Genomic DNA, 8,000 nt, shown 5'->3' on the forward strand with positions numbered 1-8,000 from the left:
TGCTCTGTTGCACCAAAATACACACAGACACCAACAAGATTGAGGAATTTCTGAAAGCAGCACTGTGCCCTCCCAAATATCTAAAGCTGGCAGCTGAACCCTGAATCTAACACAGATGGGCTGGAAATATTTGCCAATTTTTCCACCTACATCAAGAATTCCTGTCTGTCCCTCTGTCTTCCCTCTTCTATTTGAAAGAAAGGACTCTGGGGTTTTTTAATTCTGTTACCTGATCCCTGACAGAGCCTTCTGAGGACATTCTAAGACAGTGTGCAGTCCTGTGGTCTACTTGGAAAGCCGCAGAAATAACGTTTCAAGGGAGATACTCTTGTTGGGTTTGACTGGATATTCATATAAACTTTTTAAAGAGATGAGCGATAGAGCTAACCCTTATCTGTAAGTTTTGAATTTATATTGTTTCATCCCATGTACAAAACCATTTTTTTTCCTACAAATAGTTGGGGTTGGGGGGGGTTTGTTTGTTTGGTTTTGGTTTTGGTTTTGTTTTGCATTGGGCAACTGTAAAGGAAAGCAGAATGTTTTATCATGATTTTTGCTTCGATGACTTTAGGACAAATTTTAAAAAGTCCTAAACTCTGGTGCCAAAAAAAAAAAAAAAAAGAATTCCAACCCAGCACTCAATGATAATCTGGAGAAGGGGCTTCCAAAAGCCCTGAAGGTTTTAGACAATCACTTGACAACCCCTCTCCCAGAAGAAGTGGATGAGGCCAGTGCTGAAGATGAAGGTATTTTTCAGAGGAAATTTCTGGATGGCAACAAGCTCACCTTGGCTGATTATAACCTGCTTCCAAAGTTCCACATAGTACAGGTGGTATATAAGAAGTACTGGAGAGCCACTATCCCAGAAGCGTTTTGGAGAGTTCATCAGTATTTAAGCAATGCTTATGCTCAGGAAGCATTCACCTCCATGTGTCCAGATGATGAGGAGATTGAACTGGCCTATGATCAAGTAGCCAAGGTCCTCCAATAAGCCCTTTTGGGGAATCCCTCACCCTCTTGGATTTTCTCCACAAAGGCTGCATGGTTTCTATCAAGAAATCAGCTGACAGCCATATTGGGATTCCCTTGGATGTGATATTTTCCTCATCTTTTGCTGCTTCCTTTATTCTTTCTTTGCCTTTAATTTTTTTAAATTATTTTTTTAATTTGCTAAAGGATGTGTGCTCTTGCCAGAGTAAGACAGAGAGAAAGAGGGAAAGTGAGAATGCATCCTCCATGGGGGATGGTTACACCACAATCCTTTCTCCTCCATTTCTCCCTCCTTTCAGGATTTTGGGCAGGTGTACACACATACACACACAAACAGCAAGAGCATTTTTCAAGCCACCAAGTCTAGTCCTCCAACTGCACAGTTGGCCATGTGAGATCCAGCACCTTAACTACCATGCCATCAGCTGACCCACTTTCAATTTTTTTAAGGAATTATTTAATTTAATTTTTATATTTTGGTTTTTTTTTTTTTTTTTTTTTGCTATAAGGCATATGTGCTTACCAGAGAGAGAGAAAGTGAGAAAGCAAGCTGCCAAGCCCAGGACTCAAGCCGCAGTCAGCCAGGTGGAAGTTCAACGCCTCAACCACCATAGAGACAGAAAGCAAGAAATCACCCCACAGGGGGGATGGCCACGCCGCAATCCCTTTTCCTCCATTCTCCTCTCAGCAACTTTGATTTTTAATAATTTGATTATGATGTGTATTGATGAATTCCTCTTTGAGTTGAAGACTTCTGAGCTTCCTGAACCTGAATGTTGTCCTTCCCCAGATTTGGGGGATTTTTAGCCACCATTATCTTAAATATACTTTCTGGGCTTTTTTCTCATTCTGAAACTCCTGTCATATGTAAGTTAGTCCTGTTGATGGTGTCCTATAATTGCCAGCCTCTTTATCCTCTTTTCCCTCTCCTCTGACGCTATGGCTTCAGGTATCCTATCTTTCAGTCCATTGATTATTCCGCTTGATCAAGTCCACTGTTGAAGCTCTCTACTGAACTTTTCAGTCTAGTTTTTGTATTTTCTTAGAATTATTTTATTTAACTTTATCTATTTATTTACTTATTTTTATTTGACCAGAGAGGGACAGAATGAGCCAAAGAGAGAGAAAGTGAGAAAGCAAGCCACCAGGTCTGGGACTCGAACCACAGTTGTTCATGTGGGAGTCCAGCACCCCTCAACCACCATGCCACCTGTATTTTTTTATCTCTAGGATTTCTAATTTGCTTGTTTGTTTCTTTTGGGTCGCCGGAAAAGTCATGGCATATTCTTGCATTAAAAAAAAAAAAAAAGCAGAAAAATATATCATGACTTTCCTGACAACCCAATATCTCTTTGTCAAACTACTCATATTATTCATAAATTGTTCTTCAAATTTCATTTTTCTTTTAAGTTTATTTCTTCCATGAGAAACAAAGACTCTCCCCCAAAAAAGGTCTTCACACTGCAATCCAGCCCAAGTCTGAGCCAGCCCAGATCACACATGCCTGGTGTGCTCAAGGATGTCCCTGGACACAAACCCAGGACCTTCCCTGTGTAGATCCAGTTGCATTACTACTAATGCACTACTAATGCACCTGGCCCACTTTCTATGCATATTTTTTTGTAGATCTCCACATTTTTTAAGGTGATCATTCTGAATTATTTACCAATCATTTTACTTTCCCCGTTACTGAAGCTTTGATTGCTTCCTTTGATGGTTTGGTCTTTCCCTGATTTTTTTATAATTCCCATACTTGCGTTAGTGCCTATGTATTTGAGGAAATGCATACCCCATCAGCTTTGCTAGTGTGTTTTGGCAACGGTAGAGCTTCCCTAGTTTGTCTAGCCTGGGATTCTAGATGGGGTAGTTGGTGGTGACTCTGGACAGGCAGACGCTGCTGTCATCATCTCTGGTTTGCTAGACGTTTAACTATGCCCTGTGGTCTGGGTTCTGCCAGCAAGGGGGTGTCTCAGCCTCACTCCCAAGTTTTAGGGTAATCACAAGGGTCCTCTTGTCTGTGGATAGCTGCTAGTTGTATTTCGGTTGTGGGGAGTGGAGCTGGAGATTTCCTACTCCACCATCCTGCTGATGACACTCTCCTCATTCCAATAAAAATTACTGGTGGGGCCGGCAGGTGACGTGGTAGCTAAGGTGCTGGACTCCCACGTTGCATACCACGGTTCAATCCCAAACCCGGTGGCTAGCTTTCTCACTTTCCCTTTTTCTCTATCTTTAGTCAAATTAAGATAATAATAAATAAAATTAAGAAAATAAGTACCAAAAAAAAAAATTATTGGTTAGAGGCCAGACCTCCTGCCCCCGCAGGCCTGGCAGCAGGACCCACATTCCAAAGGACTGGGGGACAGCATCGGGAAAGCAGGGAAGGGGCAGCCTCACCAGGAGGCCACAAGGTCGCTAGGACCGACTGAGCAGGAACAGAAACAGCAGCTGCGGGACGCGCAGCAGCAGCTGCAACAGCTCAACAACATTCTGTGGCTTGACCAAAATATTGCTGCTTTTCTTCTAAGCTTTGTTGTCCGGTTTTAAAGGATTTTCATCCTGTCTTGAGCTGTCAATAGGTACATGTACCTACTATTTAACAGAATACTAACCTGTTTCTAGGCTTTAAGTTTCAAGGAAATATCCTTACCAGTTCAAAACTGCTTTTCTAGAAACCACCAGGTGAATTTGCTATTGAAAGTAGTTAGATTACTTATGATATTGTGTGATCAACAAAACGTTGGGGGAAAAGGAATGGAAGACAACTGTATATAGCAGAGATAGTGTAATAAGAGAGTGGGAGAGGGCAGAGGGTCAAACTTGGAGTAAAAAACATATATACATATACATATGTATGAAAGTAGAAATGGAATATTATTGATGATAACATGCATGATTAAGCCACTATGCAGTTTATCCTAGATGGGAAACCACATTTAGTATGTTGTGATGATGCTCAGGGAATGAAGGTTAAGTAATTAAAAAAAAAAAAAAAAAGTTGCAGGAGAAAAAAAAACGGTAAAACTGTTCGTATCGAAATTAAAAAAAAAAAATACATATATGATGACTGCAGTAAGCTATATAGCCCCAGATGGGTACTACTTTCTAATATGTTATAATATGTTCATTCTACTCACTGAGGTTTATGCATAAAGTCAGACTTGGGTTCATGTATAGGTATACATCAGTTGTGCTAGCTATTGGATATGTTTAGACTAATTAAGTTCATTAGCAAATCAATTAAATGGGGGGAGGAAGGCATAGAAAGTAACCATGGATACCAGAAACAATGTGGGAGGAGGGTGGGACATGGCAGAGGGTGAGGGATAGGGAATCAAGGATCGCAAAACAAAAAAAAAACAAAGTATACAAGACATAAGAATTGGAAAATTATTTGCTGATAACATGTATGTTGATGTGCTTGATTGAGCCAATACACAGTGTATTTTGGATGGAAAATTCATTTGTATACTGTAATGATGTATAGTGAATTAATGTAAAAAATAAATAAATTTAAAGAGAAAAAAAAAAACCTCCTCCTGGCCTTAGCAGGGAAGACGAGGCCAGACGACCGACCGTATACCAGAAGTGCCAAGCAATGAGTATGCGAGGAAATTTCTGGCCCACGGGACAAGGAAAGGACTTTGGATGGACCCGCTGGGGAAAGAAGTGAGAGCTATGCAGTGTTGGCTTTGCAAATGTTACAGTCACCTGACCGGGACAAGGAAAGCCATTTCTTAATCAAAGGCAGCCAAAAGTTAGAACAGTTCAGACTAGCACCCGAAGATGCCATGTGTGACATAATGTGAAAGAATAAAAGACACAAGAAAAACATAAGGATGTAGCAGTTAAAAGAGTTACTGGAAGGGAACCAGCAGTTAGCGTAATGGCTATGTCGCTGGATTCCCATGTAGTCGGCCGCGGTTCGCGTCCCGGACCCAGTGGCTTAAAACTCACGCCGGGCGCGTGTGCGTGCATGCCCAAGATCCCAAGAGGAGAATGGAGGAGAAGGGATTGCGGCGTGACCATCCCCTCTGGGGGGTGATTTCTCGCTTTCTGTCTCTCTGTCTCTCTCTGTCTGTCTGGCGAGCGCACGCGCCCTATAGCGAAAACCTCTCAAAAAAAAAGAAAAGAGTTACTGGAAGATTCTACCTCAGATGAAAATGAGAGCAGTTCCAGTTCCTCAGAATGTAAAGAGAAACACAAGAAAAGACAAAGGCATAAAAAAGGAGGAGAGGAAAGAGAAAGAAGAAAAAAGGGAAGCACAAGTCTTCCAAGTCAAGTGAGAGTTCAGACTCCACGTGAGAAGGACTTCACTTGTTGAACCTTGTCTTCTTCAAAAATCAAACATGGTGGCCAAAGAACAAAGGAGGATGCAGTTGGAGAGTAGCAGGACAAGAGACAGTGGGAGAGGAGCAGAGCTGGTGTCACAGCTGTGATTCTACCTGCTTGTAGTGAAGACTTGACCCATAAGAGCGACTTGTATCTTCCCAGGTGCTAGGTCTGGACAGTGTCTGGTTCCCGACAGGAAAGCTTTCGGGGCCCTCCTCCCAGCTGATCACAGGAGTGTGGTTCCTTTGCAGTGCTGTCTGCATAGGGCAGGAGAGAGGGAACCTCTCCTCCAAGCACTTCTGCAGCATTTGCACTCATAGTAGGAAGACTCAGTTCCCACAGACTTTGAGCTTAACTCTTCTCTGTCGTCGAGGATAATAAAAGCTCACTATGTTTTAAACTATTTATATATTTACAAATATATAAATATTATATATTTACACGCACTTTATATGCAACTTTAAAAGATATGTAAGTTTGGGACTAGCAGATGGCACAATGGTTATGTCACTGGACTCCCATATGGCCTACCACGGTTCAAGTCCCAGACCCAGCAGCATGAAAGTCATGCTGAGTGTGTGTGCATGTGTACCCCAAACCCCCAGAGGAGAATGGAGGAGAAGGAATTGTAGCATGGCCATCTCCTCTGGGGGTGATTTGTCACTTTCCATGTTTCTGTCTCTCTGGCAAGTGCAGGTGCCCGTAGCAAAAAATTTCTCTTAAATGTAAAATCTAAGAATGAAAACTCTTCCTTTATCAGTTCCCTCCCCTAATGGTTACCATTGTTACCAAGTTCTTACGAAGTCTTCTTGAATATCACCAACAAAAAAAAATTTTTTTTTTGTTTATACTACTGCTATACCTATTAATCTATATAATGCTTCATTTTCATTGCAATGGTATAAAACTATTTTTATATCAAATACATTTGGCCTTCTTGCCAATTAAAACAGCTTGTGTTTAGGGAAAAAATTATTGTTGAAGATGTGGGGAGATTGGAATCCTTGTAAGTTGCTGATGGAATATGAAATGGTGCAGCCAGTTTGAGAAGCAGTAAGGCAGATCCCAGTGAGTCTAAACACAGAATTATCAGACAGCCCAGCAATTCTGCTGCTGCATATAGGCCCAAAGAATTGAAAACAGAGACTCAAATATACATTTGCATGCTAATGCTCATTCCGGGCGTTACTCACAATAGCCAAACTGTGGCAACGACCCAAGTGAATGGAGAAACAAAAGCGGCATATACACACATTGGCATATTAATCAGCCGAAGAGAGAAATAAAGTTCTGATACATACTACAACATGAACGAACCTGAAAAAGTCATCCTTAGTGAGATAAGCCAGGAACAAAATGGTATGTGTTATATAATTCCAGTTCTATGAAATATTTAGAATCGGCCAATTCCTAGAGGCGAGATGTAGATGAGAGGTTACCAGGGGCTGGGGTAGAAGGTCATGGGAGTTTACGGTTTAGTGAGTACAGAATTTCTATTTGGGTGATTAAAAAATTTAAAAACCTGGGAAAAATAGTGATAGTTGTATAACATCGTTAATGTCATTAATGGCATCTTTTTGGTACACTCAGAATAGTTAAAATAGTACACTTTAGGGGCTGGCAGGTGATAGTGGTGGTTAAGGGTGCTGGACTCCCACATGGCTGACCACGGTTCAAGTCCTGGACCTGGTGGCTTACTTTCTTATTTTCCCTCTCTCTCTCTCTCTCTCGTACTCTGTCCATCCCTCTCTGGTCAAATTAAAAAATAAATAAACTAATAAATAAAGATAAATAAAAGAATTCTTTTTTAAAAAAAACAAAGTAGTATATTTTATGTCAGGTATATTTTAACACAATTTTAAAAAGAAGGAAGGAAAAGCCACCATGTGAAATACTCTTACCCTGGTGAGATCATCCTCAGTATACTCATGTGCAGAACCCACATGACCTTCTGGGACAGAGATCAAGGTTTTGGAGATACAAAGCTGACCATAGATGCAGCTCTCAAGCCAGCGCCCTCACTCGAAGATGTGAGAGACATTTTCCCAGGCCCTTCCTTTGAAACTTCAAGTGCAGAAATTACCTGCTGAGGCAGCACATCCCCAAGTGACAGTTCTCCCAACACTGGGCCAGGCATCCTCTGGACAATGCCCATCTTCTCCATGGACTCACCCACAACTGGGGTGGAGGCTGGTACCCTGGGGACTGCAGTGTGAACAGAACTCAGCTGACCTTCCCCACAGCCAGGAGGCCAGAGCCCACCTCTGCCCAAGGATCAGGGCCAGCTCTCTCCATTTAGAGCCTGGACAGCTTCCTGGTGCACCCCTCACATTGGCTGCAGATCTCTTTGTGACCTCCAAGGGACGACCTCAGGTTACATGGACAACACTCAGGAAATTATTTCCCCCAAAGCATGAATCTGGCTTTGCTAAGGAGGTGGAGTTGGAGCCTAGTTTCCACCCCTTACTCCAACAGACCCTTCTGGGGGTCAAGAACTTAAGAGTGATGAACTAGAATACTTAGCCGAAGAAATCTCTAAATCAACAGAACTGCTTACCCAGTCTCAAGCATTGTTTTTGTAGCACAGAATGGACTGAGACACAACCCAAAGCCCCCTTTGTCCAGACACCGAGAACCATTTCTATAGGAAATAAGTCCAATATTCCTAGGGCATTTTA

At 42.0% G+C, this 8,000-nt stretch overlaps 2 pseudogenes; both read left to right on the plus strand.

Annotated features, from left to right (window-relative positions):
- The window catches only part of LOC102480767 (chloride intracellular channel protein 1-like), a 1,210-nt pseudogene extending 219 nt beyond the window's left edge, over positions 1 to 991 (plus strand).
- Positions 992 to 1,929: 938 nt separating this feature from the next.
- Positions 1,930 to 5,295, plus strand: LOC102474160 (retinitis pigmentosa 9 protein-like; annotated as a pseudogene).
- The last annotated feature ends 2,705 nt before the right edge of the window (positions 5,296 to 8,000 follow it).

Source organism: Tupaia chinensis, unplaced genomic scaffold, assembly GCF_000334495.1.
Source record: "Tupaia chinensis unplaced genomic scaffold, TupChi_1.0 Scaffold000067_1, whole genome shotgun sequence".
In the NCBI taxonomy this organism is placed as follows: Eukaryota; Metazoa; Chordata; class Mammalia; order Scandentia; family Tupaiidae; genus Tupaia; species Tupaia belangeri.